This window comes from Rhincodon typus, chromosome 14, assembly GCF_021869965.1.
Source record: "Rhincodon typus isolate 14 chromosome 14, sRhiTyp1.1, whole genome shotgun sequence".
NCBI lineage: Eukaryota > Metazoa > Chordata > Chondrichthyes > Orectolobiformes > Rhincodontidae > Rhincodon > Rhincodon typus.
The window spans coordinates 30,519,357-30,542,252 of NC_063345.1; the positions used below are offsets into that span (position 1 = coordinate 30,519,357).

Sequence of the window (22,896 nt, forward strand, 5' to 3'; positions counted from 1 at the left end):
GATAACAAGGTGTAGAGCTGGATGAACACAGCAGGCCAAGCAGCATCAAAGGAGCAGGAAAGCTGACGTTTCAGAAATTCTGAAGAAGGGTCCAGACCTGAAACATCAGCTTTCCTGCTCCTCTAATGCTGCTTGGCCTGCTGTGTTCATCCAACTCTACACCTTGTTATCTCAGATTCTCCAGCATCGGCAGTTCCTACTACCTCTAAGCAGTTTTAGAGATGGGCCTGCATTCTGCATGGCCAATCCACCCAGCCTGCACATCATGGAGCAACTTAGCATGGCCAACCCTAACTTAACCTGCACACTCCACACAGACAGTCACCTGAGAGTGGAATTGAACCCAGGCCCCTGGTGCTATGAGGCAGCAGTGCTAACCACTGAGCCTCTGTGCTACCCTTTTCTTTTATAATCAACCATATAATGTGCTGCAGACAGATTGGGAACAACGAGGAGATAAATTTTACTTTTTTTGAAGTAATTTGGGACTTCGATAAAAGCCTTTTTAATGCTGTGGAAGGGACGAAAACCTGATCCTGGGATTTCCTCCCAAAACTGTCTCACTTCTCTCACCTTAAAGCTTTTGGTCAGTATAGATTGGTATTTGTTTTTTATTATTGCTTTTGTGAAGCTCTTTAAGAATATTTACTAGAATAAAGGCAACAGGCTTGAGGTTCTTGCCACCTATATGAATGAAAGAGATGTCTACAGGGTGGATGGGTAATTGAACATGTCACAGAAAGCTGTTCAAGCAGAGTGAGTTAATAGGAAAGTAGTGAAAGTAAGGAACAATATTTTCAGGGGGATAAACATGATTGTCGGCAGCCAAGATGTGGCTGGATCCATCAGTCACACTTGCAATGAACGTATGTGGTGTGGTTGCAGCCACTTCCCATTTGTAGTGCATTTTTAGAAGTCAATTAAACATGGAAGGCAACTATACATCTCAGGCTTAGCCCAGTATTCAAAGACCTTTCCCAATCTCCAGGTTTCTTTATTCCAGACACTCCCTGGCCAGCCTATCAGTCGTGATGCTTCACATGTTTCCACACATCACCTGAAGTTACATCTGCAGCTTGTATCATTATCGAATCATAGAATTATATACTAATGCAGTGCAGAAGAGGCCCTTTGGCCCATTAAGTCTGCACTGATATGTGAAAAACTCCTGACCTTCAGCTTAATCTCATTTACCAGCACTTGGACCATAGCTTTGAATGTTATGACATGCCAAGTGGTCATCCAGGTACTTTTTACCATCACCACTCTCCAGGTAAAAATAGCTTTTCCTCACATCCCCCCTAAACCTCCTGCCCCTGAACCTGTGTCCCCTTATTACCCCTGAGCCTTGGCCCTACAACTTAGTCCTACCCACCATCATGCTGCACAGTCCACCCATTGAGGCCATGGTGGTGGTGACCAGCAACAGCCTCCCAATCTTGCGGGATCTCATGTATCATCATAAATACCCATTACATGTCAAATAACACCCCTTCACCATTCTTGTACTCCCTGCATCCCAGGTTGCTGCCTCCAATCCCCAGCATTGATTTCCCCAACTTCAGCGTCCACTGATTACCTCCCTGGGCATTCATTCAACTGACCCCTAGGACTGACTGTTGCCCACCCAACTGACTGATTTGGTTGGACAGCCCTGACTGATCGCTGACTGAATCCCTGACTTTATTCTGTGCAGCTCCTGACCAACTTACCACAAGTCTCCTGATTATTTATGCTGGAAGTACAGGACCAACCAAGGCCCACTCCTCAGACTGTAGTGAGACTTCCCGACAAAGTGGAAGTTACAACAAAAAAGCAAGTCTTTCTTCTAATCATCCTCAACTGATGGCTGGAGGGATCAATTAGCTAAATTTGCTGAGTACGTTCTGATAAACATATTTAAAAATTATTGGTGGGTAAGTTATTAAAAATTAATTAAAGTCTCATCTCCTGTCAACATACTGGCCAACTTTGAATGAACAAGGTTAATTTCTATAATGAAGGATGAAATCCCCCATCAGAACTTCTGTGGAGAAATAAGTCCACTAATTAAGTAGTCGAAGCACAGAACCAAGTTAGAACCCTGCCAACATTGAAACAATGAGGGAGAAGTGAGATTAATCAAGGAGTAATGATTAGGTTATGCCAAACTTTAAGATTGTTAGACAGCAGAGAGATCTAAGGAGTGCTTTGTAGTGGGAGATTTCATTTTAACATAGTGTAAAATACGAGTTTTGGAACTTGGCAGAACTTGAGAGGCAAATGGATTGGAGCACTGACTGTAACGATATTCATAAAAGATGTCAACAAGAAAAAATTGTTTCAACTGTTTTAACAGAATAGTTTTACAGAAAGGAAAAGAGTGTCCTTGTGTGATATGACATTTAAACAAAGATTCCAAATGATGTAACACAATCATAAATTTGCTGCATGTTGCCACAAGCTCAGACTATGAATTATTAGATGTTATTATCACTCCAGTACCGTTATACACTTCTTTCCCTAAGTGTAACAAACCCCAACAGATTCATCCTTCTATTTGTGACACGCCACCTTCTACAGCATCCCACACGCTGCAGCTGGCATTATCACTGTGTATCACACACTGTAACACAAGTATACAGACAGTGCTACATTTACGAACAGCATTCAGCAGCGAGATCCATGTTATGTTCAGATAAGGGGTTGTCATTTAGAAATTGTTAACTGCACCAAATATTGCATTAGCGTAATGATGGTAGTGTGATATAGCCACATGTGGACTGTAGAAGGAGCAGGTTTAATGGACGGAGTAGTCCTTTTTCACTCCAACATTTCTTGTTTAAGCATTATGCCATACAACAGAGTAGCATTATCCTATTAAGCAATAAATCCAGTGCATGTTAAAATGTGTATTTCACAGCAACGTTCGCATTTCCTGCTTCATAAAAAAGTAAATGCATTTTATATCTGCATTATTATTTTCCTTACTATCATTTTGCAGCACATTTTCTACCTAGAAGTAAAAAAAAACGTTTCTTATCAAACAATTTTATCAACTAAAGTTTCCCAGGAAGATTTACAAAACAGTTAATAAATTATACTCAGATAGCATGCTGCTCTGACACCTGATGCAATGTTTTGTGAAGCGGGTAATCTAATTTAAGATATCTCATGAGAAGCAAGGTCAATTCTGCATGAAATTAAAAGTATAGGAAATGTCAATGCTAACTGGCTGCTAGACCATGAATTCTGATCATCAATTTGCTTATTTTACAATATATCTGTGCATGTAAAATTTACAGCGTTCCTTTTGAATAATACAAATTTTAATCATTTTACATCAAAACGTGAATGAAAAGCCAGTTGCTGGGCTTTATGGTTTTACTGGCAAAGGCATTGTGTCTAGCTCCAGTCTTCAGTTCACATTGAGCATGCAGATCTCTGCTGGCAATTCTGATGTTCCTGAGTTTAGGTAGGTGGATTCAGGCAGTGTTCACTTCACTGACCCCGATCCTCCTTGAAAGTGCGCATGTGTAAACATTGAGTGAGTTCAGCATTGGATTCAGCTAAATATCGATAATTGAATCTCCTAACAACAATCAAGGCATAGGCTCACACTCATTTGATTGATATTTAAAAAGTTGAGGCTCATCCCTCTAGTCTTTTTACAATTTAGACCCATTTTGACTCATGAGTTCACATAGACTCAAACAGAATTGTTAACATCGCAAGCTTCTCAAGGTACCTCTCTTCTATAGCTTCAGGTGCTGATTTGTACACAATATTGGTGGGAGTAGAATTTTGTGAGCAGGCAAAATTTAATAGCAGAACCAGTGACAAAAATTCTGAAAATCATCAGAAAGGATTGAAACTCATCCCAAACAGAGACAAAGGAAAGGGAGAGAAGCATGATTCACATATAAAGGGAAACTCAATCTCAGCAGCTCAACCAACTGAGCGCTGATTTCAAACATTTTAGATTTTCCAAGAGCCTTACCCACAGTGGCAGAGTTACAAATTTATCAGGAGAGGTAAATGCTCTTGAAGTGCGGATAAAGTCATTAATTGTTATGATCTGAAGTTGTTTAAGTCTCTGACTATTTAAACTTTAAAACAAAGGTCAGCATGGTCAGCGATTATTTAAAAATACTCTGTTTGATTACTCTGGATTGACAGAACCATTAGTGTAGCACCTGTGCAGTATTTCTTAATATTTCCCTAAAAGCTATTATTTAGTCATTATGAAAGCTTGGCTGACTTTCAAAACTTTCTTCATTCACAGTTTGATAAACAAATTAAGGAGGCTGTTAGTTATTTTTATTGTAATGTGTGACTAAAAGTTTATTCATTTTTATAAGAGATTAGATATTTGAGATTTAAAGGGCAAATCAGGCTTTGTGAATGGGAGTTTTTTTTCACTACCAAATGTGCAGAGCTCTCATAAACATTCAGAAATGCTAATTTTATTTCATTTGCATATGACTCCTGAGATCTGCCCATGTTGAATAGAGTGTAAGTTGTCATGGAGAATATGAGGAGCTATGGGATATGGGTACATCGCACGAGTTAGCATCAAAGAAATGAAAGGAGCAGGGGTAATGGGGTAGTTTGTGGGTATATGAGAAGTAGAGGGCCTAATCACTTTTACTAGACAAAGTTGTGGTAAAGAACCAAAGTAGGCCATGTAAGCAGTTCATCTTGTGGCTGCCTAAGATCTGCCTCTGGGTTAATGCGCACATATCTATCCTGCACCTACCCCTCAGAAAATGAAAATTGTGTATAACTAGGTGCTTTAAATTGAAGCAAGTTTGCCAAGTTGGGAATTTTTCTAACTGAACCATTTGCCTTGACAGTGAAAATCTCAACTTAAACTTGTAGTTGTGAAGGGAAGGATCTTCTTGTTAGTGGCTGCACTGCCAATAGTCATTCAAGTAGCGTAGTATTTGATGAATATATCTGAGTAGATTGACTGAGAAATTTGTACTCGCAGTGCAACTGATTCCACAAAGCAACAGCAAATCCAAGGTTTTTAATCAAATATTATCATTTTATGTAACACTGAGATAATACTATTAATCCACTAGAGTGCAGTAGACACCGACCTTAAAGTTCTGAAGAGTCAAGTTAACACTCTGCTTCTCAGTTAATCATCATGCAGACTTTAATAGAATATGAACATGCCAATCTGGCAAGCTAAAAAACTAATCAACAACTTCACAAAAAAGCAATAATTTAACAAATGACCTGTCTGCGAAACTAGTTGGTTGCATGATGTTGCTTAAGCAGTTGAACAAACAGAAATAAAAGTCTAGGAATCTTGAAAATAAATTACAATCAATTTTGAAGCACAATTAGGAGAGGCATTCCATGGGTGGGAACCAGAGCCGCATTCCCTCAGAATTTTTAAACTGTAAGTGGTTACCGTCTCCCAACAGTTAATAACACTCCACCCACTGATATCAGAAGTTGAAAATTAACTCCCATTGTCTCCTGGTCATGGTGAAACTCATTAATGTCATCTCTTCAAGATTATATAGGAATTTCCAAAACAAATCTAGATACATTTTGTTTACTGTGGCAAAATGGTCAATGACAGGTGATGCAAAGAACAAAAATTGGAGTCAGGAGGAAGTAAAATTACATCAGGTGGAATTTTCCATATCGAGTGGTTGTCTTGGAAAACATTACCAGGGAAGGTTGTTGAAATATTTACTATTAGTAAGTTCAAGTGTCAATTGGAAGTTCACCAACGTGTAGAGGCAGAGACTGAATCCACTGTACAATGACAGTGTGCCACCATGCTGGAAACTGAAACTACACAATGAGAAAGAAAGTAGCTGTGACTGTAACTGGAGTGGGCGGTTTAACTATCTTAAACTGTAAGGGAAGTGGGGTGCAGGACCCACCAATGTGAGGTCTTTTAAGGGAAAACAATATTTTTTACACAGGCCATGCACTGTACAGGACGCAGATCCACATCGTTCCTAATCACTGGCCAATCTCAGTATTGGTTCCCTGTGTGCTGTAAACCTCCCTGCCCCAAACATCGCTGACCACCTCATTCACATTGTTTAACTCAGAGGCCAAGGACAGAATAAGGATGTTGTAGGTCAAAGACCGATGGTGTCAGCAGGACCCATTGCCCTGTATATGTCTTATTCCACTGGCAGCAGCAAACTCTCAACATCAACGTTGATCCATGAAGTTAGGCATCATGCTGACATACCTGCATTCAAGTCTGTAGAGAAAATCAAACAAGCTGATGATGAGGCAAAACAGTGAAATTTGTCCAAATGTGAAAATTCTCAATTTTCACCCAGACCACTGGAGTGCCCTCAATCTATTTTTCCTCTTCCTTCTTTCTCTTCCTCCCATTACACCTTCATGTAGCCCTTGGTTCTGCAGCTGGGGTGGAAGGAGCCTGCTCAGCAGTAGGGCCTGTTGGATGTTTGGTGTGTGACCCGAGGGAGTTTGTGACTGGATAGTCCTTACATGCTGAGGGGTTTTTTTTGCCAGATACAATTGAACACACCTTGGCTTCAACTTCCAAGAACTCAGAGCTGGTGGTGAAGGTAGAGTGTCCAGAAACTTTGGAGTATCCAGAGAAGAGATTTCTGAGGGACCTATGTGGCCATGTCTTCAGTCTTGAGGCCCAGTGGCTGAGCTGATGGAATGCAGATTTGTGCAACTCTCCAGCATCGCCTGAGGATGATGACTCTCCACAGCAGCTACTAACATGTCCACGGAGGCAGACAGATGATTGCTTGAGTCACTGTACTGCTGCACCTTCTGGGCAATAAAAGCATCCCACATACATATCCGCCACTCCTGCTCCTCCCTGTGCATGTAGATAAAGGCCCTGATTGCCAACACTACAGGGTCCGCCCTGCCTAGGGCTGAGTAGGTGCCAGAACTCCAGCAGTACTTCAAAACCCAGTGCCCTGGAGAGTTCCCTCCTCGGCCAGCTTTTAAGCTGTCTGAGTGGATGCTTACCTGCGTGTGCTCTCACACTTTCTAATGCTAATGTTCGCACCAAGGTATCAGTATCTGAGCTGCTGTGGGTTGCAGGAGGCAGCTTTGCCGATGTTCCTTCTGAGCCCTCAGTCCCACCTCCTCAGAAGTTGAGGAAGCAGCTTCTAGCAGAGCTGTCTGTTTCTCTGTGGACGGAGTGGTTAAGCCAAAGTACCTGTAAGACAAAAGACAGAGAAGGCATCATGGCCATTGGTTAGAAGTGGTGTGCAATGAATGACACTGACAGCGAGGTTAATGTGGGAGTTGCAGTGGAGTGAAGAGTGGGTGGCGTAATGTGGCTGTCTCAGAATTCCTGCTGAAATGATCCCAGTTCTCTCCATCGAGGGCCAGGATTCTCTCTTCATAAAGGCTGAGGAGTTGAATATCAGGGACGCCTCCATTCACCCTGGCCCTTTCTGCCCTATTATGGGCTGCCTTCTCCTGGAAGGAGAGAAAGCAAGGAATTGAGTGAAATGAAAGTTGGCGGCACACCGGGTGGAGGTGGGCGAAACGTGGTGAGATATCCTGGATGACTGAAAAGACAGCAAAGAGGTCATGCAAGGTCAATAGTGTGGGAGACTGGGGGAGGCAGGCTGTGAGGATGAGTGAGAGAAGATGTTACAGACAGTTGTGGCAGTCACAAAGCAAGAGCCTTGCTAGGTGATAGGTGCACTAGCAGAGACAGAATGCATGTGAGAAAGTAGAGAGAAGAATATGGCACTTAACCGGATGCAGCAGAGATGTTTATTGGCCTCCTTAATGTCACTGCTGGCCATTCCTCTGCAATTCTGAGTTGGCACTGACCTAGTCAAAGACCTTGGATGAGGTTGCCAGGATTTGATGAATTGATCACCGAATTAAGGAAAAGGCTAATTACAACATTATTAAGCAGGAGCCATAAAGATTAGATTAGGTCCGGCTATTTGAAGATAAATCAAGATCTGACATGAGGGAGTCTTTTCAAAGCTAGTTGACCAGAGTTCAGGGCCAGAATGACCCAGTGACGATGAAAGATAAGAATGGCAAGATTTGGGAACCTTGGATGACAGGTAATATTGCATGTTTAATTAAAAAGGAAAAGGAAGCATATGTAAGGCTTAGCAAACAGAAATCAAACAAGGCCCTTGAGGAATGTAAAGGAAGCAGAAAAGAACTTAAAAATGAAATTAGGAGGGCTGGAAGGGGCCATGAAATGTCCTTGGCAAGTAGAGTTAAGGAGAATCCAAAGCATTTTATATGTATATTAGGAGCGAGAGGGTAAAAAAAAAAGTGGGCCCTCTCAAGGACAAAGGAGGGAATTTATGTGTTGATCCAGAGGAAGTGTGTGAGATCCTTAATGAGCACTGAACAACAGTATTCAACCAAGGAGAAGAACATAGATTATGGTAAGATTAGGGAAGGGTATGTTGATATTCTAGGTCATATCAATATTTAGAAGCAGGTGATGTTGGATGTCTTGAAAAATGTTAGTGTATAAGTCTCCAAGGCCTGTTGGGATCTATTCCAGAATACTGAGGGAGGCAATGGAGAAGATTGCTGGGGCCCTGACAGCAATCTTGTACCCTCTTTAGCCACACGTGAGGTCCCAGAAGACTGGAGAATCCCAATGTTGTACCTTTGTTTAAGAAGGGCAACAGGGATAATCCAGGAAATTATAGGCCAGTGGCCTTTACATCAGTGATTGGGAAATTACTGGAGAAGATTCTTAGAGACGGGATTTACTTGTATCTGGAAGGATAGACCTATTAGGGATAGTCAGTGTGGCTTTATACAAGGGAGGTCATGTCTCATAAACTAGCTGGACCTTTTTTGAGGAAGTGACAGAAATGAATGATGAGGGTAAGGCAGTCAGTGTGGACTTTAATAAAGCATCTGACAAGTTCCCTATTAGCAGGCTGGTCCAGAAGATCAAATTGCATTGAATCCACGGCGAGTTGACAAGTTGGATACAAAATTGGCTTGGCCATGGAAGACAGAGGGTAATTGTGGAGAGGTGTTTTTCTGACTGGAGTTTAGAATAGCATCATGGTCGGCACAGACATGGTGGACCGAAGGACCTGTTCCAGTACTGTACTGTTCAATGTTCTATGTTCTATTAGGTACAGATTACATGGGGTACCAATGAACTGTAGGAACAGTACCAGTTTGAAATTCAGCCAGATACTGGAGGGCCCAGCTCAATGCTGACTCGATGAGCTGAGTAGCCTCTATCTGCGCAGGAGGGATTCTATGATCTGTGATAAGTCTGATGACATTCTGTCGGCTCATGTGCTATTAAACCTCTTCTTATCTCTCAAAATGGTCTTACAGAAACATACTCAAACAGACAGTAAACCTCAAAAGGGATTCAATTTTGTCAACAGAAATCAGCCAATAGAAAGATTTGTGCAAAAACAAAAGCACTGTCAGCAGTCCATTTATCGTAGAAAGTCAATGTCAACACAAAAAGGTGTGATTAATGAAGTTCCACAATCCAGACTTATCACAGATCATAGAATCCCTCCTGCGCAGATAGAGGCTACTCAGCTCATCGAGTCAGCATTGAGCTGGTCTCTCCAGTATCTGGCTGAATTTCAAACTGGTACTGTTCCTACAGTTCATTGGTACCCCATGTAATCTGTACCTAATAGAACATAGAACATTGAACAGTACAGTACATGTGGTGGGCACTTAGTTGTAGAATCTTCCCAGCCCCTGAACAACATGGACTAAGAAATTTATGAAAATCAGATGAGATGTCCAAAGAGGTCCTTCTCAACACCAAGACCAAAAGGTTACATTTTCCGATTAAATTCTGGATGTTGAGATAAAATTCTCACTGTTGAACAACAAGACTCTAGTAGCATTAATTATCATTCATTGTCATCATTGTTACCTAATCTCATCTTATTAATATGCAGGATTTAATTCTCCCACCCACTGGGTAGAAACGTGACATGAAGAATTCCCAAAAGGTCTGAACTGCTATCTGTGCCTGGTTGCATTTTGATGCTTTGCCCCCTCATTTACAGCTTAAGGCTTACAGTAGTTGTGCCTTTCAGTGCTGACACAATAGAAGGCAGCTTATCATGATGATCAGTCAGTAGTCAAGAGGTTGGACATGTTACTTTATCACATTGTTCTACATCTGTGTTAAACCTGTATCATGTGCTAGCTGTGTACATAAAAAAGACGCTGCGTGTACTTCAGGCAAATGGCCATGTCTCAAAGTTGAAGGAAAGTGGTCCTCAGTAAAGTCCAGGGAGACTCCCTTCAGACAGGCGACGCCCGGCTAGATAAATCAAGGGCAGCCTCCAAGATCAGTCTAGGAGCGTGAACATATTTAGCACATTATCCTTACATCGAGCAATACATTCATAGAGGCTGGTTCGAACCCAAATTTCAAAGATATTATGAGTATTTAATTCTGTGCATAACTGGGCCCCTGTAACTAAACGTTGAACATTTTGTCAGTATGTAAATTTACTTGCATCTGATACAAATACAAGTTTTCCAGATATATTCAATTCCATCCTCAGGTGACTGTCTGTGTGGAGTTTGCACATTCTCCCCATGTCTGCTTGGGTATCCTCCAATTGCTCCAGTTTCCTCCCACAGTCCAAAGACACGCAGGTTAGGTGGATTGGTCATGCTAAATTGCCCAGAGTGTCCAAGGATGTGCAAGCTAGGTGGATTAGCTATGGGAAATGCAGGGTTACAAGAATGGAGAAGGGAGGTGGACCTGGCTGGGCTGCTCTTTGGAAGGTCGGTGTGGACTCGATGGGCCGAATGGCCTGGTTCCACACTGTAGGGATTCTTTGATTCTGTATTCAATGTGACATAAACAGAAATATAGGGACAGTGCAGTTGTATCAAGTAATTGAGTAATCCAGTAAAACTGTGCCTTAAAATTTAACTGATCATTTACTCCTTTACAAGATTGTTTGGTTACTCAGTTCTAATGCAATACAGGGTTTCAGACATTATTCAAATGACAAGGATTTGTCTTACATATTTAAAAGAAAACCTGAAAATAGCTGAAATCTGAAAAAAGCCAAATGTTGGAAATGCATTACATCTCCCTCAGATCTTGCTAGTAGGGAACCTGAATCAGAATTTGTCTTAGAGTCAGTAATTTGCTCCAAATTCTATGTTAATAATAGATACAATTGTTAGACTAGACTATCATTTATGAATACCATAACTCCAATGTTTTAAAGGTCACCAAGTCCTTGCAATCCATTATTTGCTGAATAGCTACACAGTTCTATTGAAGAATGCAGCAATTATTATTTTCCACTTTATTTTCACTTTTCTTTTTCTAAAGATATTGGCCTTTAGAGTTTAGACACCAGCAGGAGACCTTCAGCACCTCTGATAAATGACCATTTCTTATTGAATGTAGACAATGAATATTAGCAGCCGGTGTAACCGTAGGGGTTTCACAACCAATCTTGATCTATCCCTGCATAACATTCACACATGATCTTATATGCAAAGCTAATGGAATAACATTGAGGAACACTGTTGATTTTTCTACTTTCTTGCCTGGAGTTTGAGTTTGAGTTTGATTTAGATTTATTGTTATCACGTGTTGAGATATAGTAAAAAGTGTTGTTTTGCCTGCTATACAGGCAGATTGTACCACACAATGTACATCAAGGTAACAGAACGGAGTGCAGAATACAGTGTTACAGCCACAGAGAAGGTAAATAGAGAGACAGAGATCAGAAATAGCATTTGAGAGGTCTGTTCAAGAGTCTGATAACAGCTGGGAAGAAACTGTTCCTGAATCTGTTCAGATGGACCAGGACAAATTGGTGATGATCATCACTCCCAGGAACTTCACACTCTCGACTATTTCCACCTCAGCACCATTGATGCAGATGGGGGGGTGCCTTCCACTCTACTTCCTGAAGTCAATAACCAGTTCCTTCTGAGCCCTCAGTCCAAACTCCTCAGAAGTTGAGAAAGCAGCTTCTAGCAGAACCATCTGTTTCTCTGTGGAGAAGGTTGATGAAGAGATAGTTTTCTCTGCACCATGGTGCTAAGAACTCTATCTTTTTCCTGTATTCAGTCCCATCGTTTGAGATCTGACCTATGACGGTGGTGTTGTCAGCAGTCTTGTAAATGGAGTTGAGGCGGAACTTGGCCACATAGTCAATAGTGTATAAGGAGCATAATATGGGGCTGAGTAAGCAGCCTTGTGGGACATCGGTGTCGAGGATTATGGTGGAGGTGGTGTTATCGCCTATCCTTACTGATTACGATCTATGGGTCAGGAAGTCAAGGATCCAGCTGCAGAGTGGGGAATCGACGCATAGGTCGGGAATTTGGAGTTGAGTTTATTTGGAATTATGGTGTTGAAGGCCGAGCCATAGTCAATAAGTGAGAACCTGACACAGGTATTCTTGTTATCCAGATGTTCCAGGGATGAGTGCAGGGCTATGGTGGTGGCATCTGCTGTGGACCTGTTGCACCAGTAGGTGAATTGCAAAAGGTCAAAGCTATTGGCTGAAACCAACTCACTCATGAATAGGGGTTCTTGAATGCAAAGTTTGCGTAGGTTCTCGATCCCCTGACACTCCTTGTATTGCAGAGTTTTTTTTTATAGAATGCCTGTATTACTCATTTCTGTCGGCACCTCTGGGCTCATCTAAAGTTTGTCAACATAACAGGTTGCCGACTTTACTGATCCAAGAAGAAGGTGGAACACATGGTTTGTATTCGTATATATTATGTTCTACATAATAATAGGTTGTTTTATAATTTTGTGCACCACTCATTACCAATTTTACAACAAATAAGAATGGCTAAATCCTAAGACATGTTTTTATTTGTAGAACAGCCCATAAACAAAATATAAGCAATAGAATACATGATCCAAAACATTGGTAACTATAGGTAATCATTGGTTAATTTTGAAAATAGTTTTCAAGGACAGTTGCTTCCTTCTTGACAATTATTCCTTCTCCGTAAGACATGAAATCTAGTCCAGTAACTCTGTTACTTTATCATTTGTATTGGCAGCCTTTTGAAAATAAACATCCAATAATTTTAAATTATTGAACACCGCAGCACTAGTAACTTGTTGATATTCAGCTTGTGGGCAGGCTGCCAGTTATGGTACCCACCAACCTCCATATGGGGGTGAGTTTGGTTTTATGGGAAACTGGCTGACTAGCTACACATCCGATTTTACATGCCCCCATGATTCAAAAACAAATCCAGCGTGGGTATTTGCTATCCCTAGTGTTTTGTAGATGACTTTTCTTTTTTAATAGCCAAACACCTGCTTGTAGTTGTGATCTTTTCTTTCTCCACAATGCTGACACTGACTTTTAGATCTGCTGTGTATACATTCTGCACTCATACTCTCCACTAGCTTCTCATGCATGACTTTAGAATTATGGTTCCTTAAGAACTGAATGGATTCTGTTGATCTCCTGTGAAAGGGTTGATCCCTTCCTGTTAGAACTGACTTGTGTTGCTGTTCAATTTCTGGTTCACTTACCAACTGAATAGCATTCTCAAGAGTAAAACCTTCCTTTGACTCTAATAAATCAAGTCAGAATTCATCAGTAATTTCAACAGTAATTCTGTATCCTATAAATTCTGATTTTAAAGTTGCAAGTCACTTTTTCCTGTAATCTGCAGAGACCATTAACAAAATCATCTGTGAATTCTCCTTAGTGCTGAACTCTTCTGTGAAATCTGGCTCTTGAGAATGATATCAGTTCCAAAGTCAAAGTAATTGTCAAAAGCGTACAGAACTTGATCAAACGTACCTATTGTTCTTTTTACACTTTGGACAGCCATAACATTATCAGTTGAATACACAAGTATATTAACTTGTTCAGCTTTCTATTTAGAATCTAGTTTAGAAGCAGTTCTGACAAGAATTGTTTTCTCCAAGATGTTCAATTCTGTTTTACTTGATAAAATAGACATTATTATTCACTATGAGGGAGACTTTGATTTTAGGTCTCACTCTTTCAAGGTTTAAAGTGCACATGATATCATAATGTTGGGTGATGTTTAACTCACTCCTCAGAATTAATCCTTTTTGATCCTCATCCACTTATACAATGTAGTTCGACAGAAAATTGTGCCCAAGATCACTGCAATATAAAGTGATTTGACAGTGGGATTGCAACTGAGGAAAAATATTATCTATGTAACAATTTGGAAGTTTAACAGCCACTACGTATTGCACATTGTATTGATTTATGAAGCTAGAAAATCCACTGTTCAATTTTTTTTAACATTTTGAGTTCCTTTACAGCCAACCACTTTCATGTATGTAGTGCCTCCAAAGTAATGAAATGTCTCAAACCACTTCAAATGGGTATTTCCCCAAAGAGTTGGAGTTTAAAGAGTGCCTTAAACAAGGAGATGGAGACAGTGACACACAGAGGAGTAGGAGGGGAGTTGCAGAGTTTTGGGCTTTGGCAATTGAAGACAGGGACGCTGATGATGGAACAATTATGATTGGGAATGCACAAGAGGCCAGAATTACAGGATCACAGATATCTTGAAGAGTTGCAAAATTGAAGGATATTCAGAAGGTAGAGAGGGCAGGACCATGAGAGATTTGAAAATATGGGTGAGAATTTTAAAATCAAAATGTGGCTTGACCGGGACCGAACATATTTCAATGAACATTAGGGTGATAGGGCAATGATATTTGCTGTGATTTAAGATGCAGTTAAAAGAGTTTTGAATGGCCCAAGTTTACAAAGGGTAGAATGTGGGAGACCATCTTGGAGTGTGTCAGAGTATTCAGGTATAGAGCTTACAAAGGCACACATAGGGTTTCAGCAGCAGATGAGCTGAGACAGTACTGAGAGGTGAAATAGGCATTCTTACAAATAGTATGAATGCAAGCCAACAGCAAGCTGCTCATGAGTAAATTTATAAGGAAGCTTGGGGCAAATCAATCCACATTAGACATGAATCCTGAATTTATAATGGTTCAAATAATGAAAGCCTAGAACCATTCCTTCACAGAAGGCATATCCATTATTAGCTAAACTTCGCCTTCTGAGGGAATCCAACTGTGCCTCTGTAGGAATATAGGTAATAGATCAGATTCATGCTGTCAGAGCTGTAGGGAGTGGTGAAACCCTCAAGGTCAATGATTCCTCCACATTATCACATTTTTGAAAAAAACACATATGCTTTTATTGCTGTGCATATTTAGCTTCATATCATCCTAATATAATTCACTAAATCTCAAGTAGCAATTTCAATTTACTTACTCTCAAAATTTTTTCTAACTCTTTCCTCCAGATTTCTGAAGCACTGAATAGTTGACAAATATTTTCTTATAAGTCTTACTAACAGAATCTTGCAATCATACAAGCAGAAAAAGGCAATTTGGCCCATTCTGTTTGAGCTACATCTTTGAAAGAGTTACCCAATTGCTCCCAATCTTTCACTGCAGTCCTGCATTATTCTCCTTTTCAAGAACATATTCACTTCCCTTTATAAATATTACTATTGACCCAGCTTTCGCCACATTTTCAGGACAGTGAATTCCAAAACACAATAACTTACTGTAGTAAGATATACTATCCTTTTTGTTTTGATAATTGTCATAAGTTAGCAACTGTACTGCCAGTGGAAATAGTTTCTCCCTAGCTACTCAATCAAAACTGTTCATAATTTTCAAAGCTCCATTGAATCTCCTCTTAGGTTTCTCTGCTCTAAGGGGAATGATCTCTGCTTCCCAGTCTCTCCATACACTGAGGCTCCACAGCCCTGGCTAGTGAATCTCCCCTGCAACCACTCCAAGGCCACGGTATCCTTCCTAAGTATGATGTCCAGATCACAACTTGTCACCAGGTGACACAGTGGCTCAGTGGTCAGTACTAGTGCCTCACAGTGTGGTAGGGACCAGGTTCGATTCCAGCTTCAGGTGACTACCTGTGAGGACTTTGCACATTCTTCCTGTGTCTACATGAGTAACAGTCCAATAATGTATAGGTTAGGTGGATTGGCCATGCTAAGTTGCCCTGTAGTGTGCAGGCTAGGTGGATTAGCCGTAGGGAGTGGGTCTGGGTGAGATGTCCTTTGGAGGTTTCGTGTGGACTCAATGGGCCAAATGGCTCACTTCCACATTGTAGGGATTCTACTGAAACCTAAAATTTGATTTATAAAGATTTAATGAAACTTTCTCATTTTGTGCCTTTGCTTTTTTTAAACAACATTTTTACCATATCCTGTCTTTTACAAAAACTGAAAAGGAAACATTTGCATGGCTTTAGGGAAAAAAACTAGGTGAAGAAGTCTAACAGGAGAGTTCTTTCAAAACAGGAACAGATACAAAGGGCCAAATGGCCTCTCTCTACGTTGTATCATTTTATGATTCTAGAAATTCTTTCATTTTCGATTGAAAATAATGCCATTGCAAATCAATTTGCTTTGCCTTCAAACAATATTGGATCATTTGCAAAATATGATCGTTAAAAACACAGGTCCATTTGTTTAAATTGGTTTTACCAAATGTTCAGATTTATTTCTCTTCCTGTTTCCTTCTTCCTGTTTGCACTTCAGTGCCTTCCACTTTGGAGCTTGTTTATGAGTTCTGTCACTTGATTTTGTCTTTACACATAACACATTATAGCCTGATTAAAAAGACTTAATACATCATTGAGTACTTGTTAAAAAAAACTGCAAGTGCTGAACAATTTGTTCTGAGGAATTAAATCAATTAAATGTTTCTTTGTATTAACATTTAGCATACATTACTCTTGGTTTACTCTTGTCGTGATAATAGATCAGAACCTGACGTTAAACATTTTGAACTTCTAATTCCAAAATGTGTTTTTAAAAGATAACTACCACAGTGAAAAAGAAGAATACTGAAATGTTAATATAGTGAGCAGAGCCAACTCATGGCCAGCAAACCATCTATTAAAGTGCAAAGTTGGGGTAGGTAAAGCAGCCAACTTTATTCAAATTTATTCAAGTGTTAACAGGCCAGCTCCCCTGAGTCTCCTCACAAAGAAAACCTCTAGCATCATAATTCTAGATAGGTTATACCAGTGTTGAGTCATGTCATTCAGATTCTGAAATGTTCCAGCTTCATTTTCAAAGGATGGGCAATGAAATCGTAACAGTCTAATCTATTTGCATAGTGTGTCTTCTGTAGCGATTGTAACGAGGTTCGCCAGGTGGACCTCACAGAATATGAGTTCCTTGATTGGGGCTGTTAATCCAGTCCAATCAGGGAGCCCTGGCTGACAGATATAAACAGGAGTGTCAGAGAGTCTTCTCACTCTGAGAGCTGGCTTTCAGGGAGCTGGATCAGGGTCAAGGACTCTCCACATTTAAATAAACGGTGACTTGGTGACGGGATACTGGACACTGTGGAGTTATTTCAGTTGCATTGAGAGAAAAGCACACTCTGAAGAAATTTGCTTGCAACAGTTGTCATTGAGTTGGGGTAATCATTTCTGGCATCACGCCATTATTTGGGAAGCTTGACCTGTTTGATACTGCCATCAAAGACTGGGCCCAGTATGTGAAAATAATGCATTGCTTTTTCTGGGAAAATCACACTGGGGCAGATGAAAAGCAATAAGTAATTCTCCTGTCAGCTTGTGGACTCGTAGATTTTTCAGTTATTAAGACCTAACTTTCCCTGAGGCACCAGATACTAAAATCTTTCAAGAGTTAATGAATTTAGTTAAGGAATATTACAACCCCAAGCATCCTCTAATTCTGAGATTTTTGACTAGATTAAGGCAACCACCAGAGGCATGTGACTTTGAATTAACCCTTAATGTGATGCTGTGAGACCGTTTGGTGTGTGGGATTAATAACCCCACACCCCCCAGCCCCAAGAGTTGGGACAGTCTGCTGGCTATGGTTCAGGCTGGGTCATCGGCAGCGATGAGGCGGCTTTAGCACAGGCGGCATTCTGGGTCCGATCAGTGATGGCAGGGGCTGCTTCAGCGTGCTTCCTCCTGGGTGTTGCGGCCTCAGGGACAGCTTTGGTGGCTGTGGAGTGCGGTGGTGTCCTGTAGCCACTTAGGAAATCAAGAAGCTATGGATGGAAGAAAAAAATGAATTCCTCCTAACTTTGTATGATTCATTTCTTTTTATAATTTATGTGATTAAAATGGCGCCAGGTTATGGTGATTTATGCACATTTTACTATATTTTCAAAAATAAATGTAACAATAAATTACTACAGCATATTATATACTATGAGGTAACCACGCCAAAGCACCTCATAGCCAAAGTTCAACTGCAGCAATTGGAGCATATGATTTGCACAGTATTCTGATAGATGTGGACACACTTGCCAATCCAACTGAGCTTGAGGAACACCACATGAGTGAAGGTAATTGCATAGCCTCACTCAGAATATATCCTAAACAGAGGGACTCTAGGTCAGCCCACAGCAAAACTCCAAAACAAAGACAAGCCTTGGCCACAGGATTTTCTTCAGGATTGGGGCTGGCAAGCCATTGTAGTTGCTGCTGGTATGCAGACTCGAGATGCCAAAAGCATCCCACTAGACCAAAAGCAAGTAAGACAACTCATAAGCTAGTATCCAGGATAGTGTACACCTTGGAAAGCCCACCTACATCTGGTTTGGAACAGTTTGATGCTTAGCAACATCCAGATAAACATCTGGTGAAATGGTCAGCCAGCTCTAATCATGGTGCAGCTGTTTCAGTGATTGCAGAACCAGTTTTTAACAAAATTCGCTCTGGAATCCAACCCTTAAGTTTGTGCCAGACCTCAACTAGAATGAGACCCTAGACTGGGAAGCCTTCACAGATTAAGGGCACAACTTCGGTTCTGGTCTCTTATGAGAAGCAGCTGATTCAGTTACCACTAATCACAGTAAAAGCCTCGGGCCCAAGCTTGTAGGGGCAAAATTGATTGAGAAAGATTCACCTAAATTGGCTCAACACTTTTCAATTAGAAAATAGCTGCCTTAATGAAGTCCTAATTAAATACCCAGAAGTTTTTTAAGAATGCCTAGGGACTATCAAAGGAGCCAAGGCCATCTTGCACATCGACCAGGAAGCAATTCCACAATTCTGCAAGGCCCACCCAGTGCCATTCGTCTTATGGACAAATGTACAGGCAGACATCGGAATGCTGGGAAATGAAGGAATCATCAAACCATCTAGTTTTCGGAACGGGCAGCACTGATCGTATGATTGTGAAGACTGATGGGTCAGTTCACCTTTGTGGAGATTTTCAACAAGGGGTAAATTGCTTTTCACAATCCCTTGCATAGAGAATTTATACGCAAAGCTGGTAGAGGGGGTGCTGTCCTTCACAAAGCTGGACATGAGCCATGCGTACCTGCAGTTGCAATTAAATGAGGATTCCCAGAAGTATGCTACAATTATTACCCATCAGGGTTGTACCAACATATGAGACTGCCATCTGGGATATCGCCAGTCTGTGCACATTTTTAGTAGATGATGGAGAACATTTTACAAGGTCTACACCAGATTGCCATTTATCTACATGTCGTGCTAATAATTGGGAATACCAATAAAGTGCATTTAAAGAACTTGGATATCATGCTTAAACATTTCCGCAAGGCAAGAGTACGCCTTAGGAATGACAAATGTGTGTTCCTGGCACTCCAAGTGACATACTTGAAACCTCATTGAATATGAGTTCCCTGATTGGTGTTGTTAAACTGGTCCAATCAGGGAGCCCTGACATGACCAACCCTCCCTCTGATCCCCGCCTCCTTGACCTGACTCAACCTGTCCATCTTGTCTCCCAACTATCCGCTCCTCCCACCTCATTGACCAATCCTCACCACTGCCTACCTGCACTCACTTATCACCATCCCACCTACCTTCCCCAGCCCCACCCCTCCAATCTCTATTTATTTCTGAGCTCCCTTCCCACTCCCCCATTTCTGAAGAAGGGTCCTGATCCAAAACGTCACCGTTCCTGCTCCTCTGCTGCTGCCTGGCCTGCTGTGTTCCTCCAGCGCCACACTGTGTTAACTCTGACTCCAGCATCGGCAGTTCTTATTACCTCTAAACAGGAGTGTCAGATGTCCTGCTCACACAAGCCAGTTTTCAAACCATAAGTATTATTAAAGCTGCCTTCTTAACTTGCCACACATCTCCTATTCTAGAAAAACTCTACAAAACCATGTCTTCAGCTACCTGGACCTGCCTGGACATTTAGTCTTGAATGGACGAAAACCTTTTACCAGACTCTGATATTCCTGTGAACTGTTAACTATAATGTTTGTGTTTAATACGTGTAGAAATGAAACACCTTTCTCTGACAGTATCTGTCTTGTGTATACTGTGTGCACACAGAAATGACAACATTTACGGGACCAGGGAGAAAGTGTGTGTGTGTATGTGCGTGTGGTTTTGTGTGTGTGTGTGTGTGTGTGTGTGTGTGTGTGTGTGTGTGGTTGTGTGTGTGTGAGCGTGAATACATCACCCTGTTGTTTTAAAAATCCATGAAAATCTGTTGTAGGTTACTTTGTAAAATCTGACTACATGCAAATGGGGTTTTGCAAAACAGCCATTTCAAAATTAAACTACCCCGATTACAGAGAGAAAGGGGAAGAATTAGGAGGTTTCTGTGTGATTCTGTCCCCCATTTGTAACATTAAGCAGGATCAGGTGTCCTGACAGATCAGCAATCCTATTCACAGAATAAATTAGTGAATTGCATGTTTGGATCTCAACCAAGGCAACACATTAAGAATTTGCTTCATTATGTTATTAAAATATTTAGATACGAACCTACTGGGAACAGAATGTCCATTACAATAGAAGTGAACATCACACATTATGTTTCATAAGTAATTCCTATTGTTTAAAAAGTACACAGAGTTACCAGTCCCAATGTCATCTGTGTCCCTTTTCTCTCAGCCTTTTTGCTAAAATGTTGGGATTTGTAGTTACCTTGTAATTACGTCAGCAAAATGACAGCAGAGTAATGCTCCTGAACTGGGGTTCATCTGCTCTTTCCTTTTTTTCTTTTTACTTACCTCTTGTCCTGAGCTCAGATGGCATTGGTGGCGAGGAAAATGAGCGCGGTTCTCATGGCAGTGGAGAGTGGGCCCAGTGTTGACCTTGTGGAGGCAGTGAGCAAGCCCCTACTTACTTTACCAGGGCATGCATGGGACCTGGCATCAGAATCAGCGGCTGCTGCATCAGCGGAGGCAATGTCGGCGAGGTAGGCCAAGCAGCAAAAGGTGGTGCCTGAGGATTGGCGACTTCGTCATTGGTTTGGCTCTGGCACTGGCAGCATCAAATCAGTGGTGGAAGGCCATCACAGTGACATTGATGAGGTGGGCCCAGCAGCAAGAGACATTAACTTCGACGTTGGTGGGTCCAGCACAGATAGAGATGGCGGAGGAGAATCGGCCCAACAGTGAAAGATGGTGCCCAAAGACTGGCAACTTCACAATGGTTGGGTCCAGTGTAGATGGTGGCAAGGTGGTGGTAGAGGAGGTTTGGCAGCACCATTGATGATGAGCTGGCTCAGGAATTAACTGTCTCTCTTTAAGCTATACCTTTCTCTTTTTTCTCTTATTCTTAAAACCATTCAAAATGGCACTGGATCGTGGCAACAGTGGAAAAGCTTTTCACTATATTCTACTGCTTTTCTCACTGTAAAATACTCATGACAATAAAAATATCATTCATCGTTCAGTCATCATTTCTGTTGTCAATTTATGAAGTACTTAAAAATAATACTTTTTCCTTTGCAGAGTACAGTATTCCAATAAAGCAGCATTCAGGGGAATTAGGTTAAAACACCTGACTCACTGTTTTCTTCAACATTAGGCACTTGTGTCATTAGGCAAAGGATAACTTTATAATCGATAAAAAATGAGGAAAGTATTGCCAGGAAGGGTTGTGGATGCAGATTCAGTGGTAATTTTCACTAGGAAATTATACCTGAAAATGAGACTGATACAAGGTTATGGGAAACATAGAAGATAGTTATTGTGAATGTCGTGAGACTGGTGTGTGTCTGATGCCAGCCTCTCAGGATGAAGAATGCAGATAGTCACTGCCCACAGAACATAGCCTAAAATAGCAAACAACATAAAAATGAGGCAAGATTAAGGAATCATGAGATATTAATTCATACAAATTGGCCACTCATTGCTCACGAGTGAGAATCCCATCTCACCATTAAAACCATGCATTTTTATGATCTTCCTATATTTTCCAACTACATGGTATAAGGTTCTGCTACATGTGAGGCAGCGACAGACCAACCTTAAGTAGAATCAAAGGAAATTAATTAAAAATAATTCCCCTGATGGCTTAATGTTGTAATAGTACCAACTCATATAGATCCAAGGACACTCAAGTCCTGGACAGAGGGTGTGATTTTCACCAGTGCATTCTGGTGCTAATGACTATTTGAGGTTGCGAAGATAGGGCCTTGAGATGGAGCAACTGTTTAGCCCTCGTTTAGCACATCTTGATGAAGGAATTGAAGCCCATACCAGGAGCAGCCACCTGAATTCTTAAGGATCCCTATACCGATGCTGTCAGACCTGCGAGTTTCTTCTGGATTTTAATGGATTAGCTGTAATTTAAAATATCTGTAAGCTTTCTTAAAAAGACTGCAAAATATTTTGGTGCCCAGCGCTTGTCTTAACACCCTTTCCTAACCGTGACTGGCTATTTTGGTGTTCATGTCAAATTCAACTATTACTTAAAGGGCTACTCACATTTTGTGTTAATTTGTTGTTGAAGCTCTAAAGAAGATCTATGAAACATATTACATGATTTTTCTGGGTGCATATTGTCAAAATTACACAATTAACGAACTACTTATTCAAAGAATCTCTTAATACTTCACTTAAAAGGAGTAAGAACTGTAATGCTCCACTTTATTGGACACCATATAGGTGATACCAGGAGTAAAAAAGTTCTTTGTCAT

The 22,896-nt window shown here is 41.0% G+C and overlaps 1 protein-coding gene across 1 annotated transcript in view; it reads right to left on the bottom strand.

Moving 5' to 3' along the window:
- Positions 1-17,942: 17,942 nt before the first annotated feature.
- Positions 17,943-22,896, bottom strand: part of amer1 (APC membrane recruitment protein 1) — a 44,507-nt gene continuing 39,553 nt past the window's right edge. The window contains exon 2 of the transcript XR_007263674.1: positions 17,943-18,025. The gene's annotated coding sequence lies outside the window, so the exon portion shown is untranslated. The remainder of the gene's footprint in view (positions 18,026-22,896) is intronic.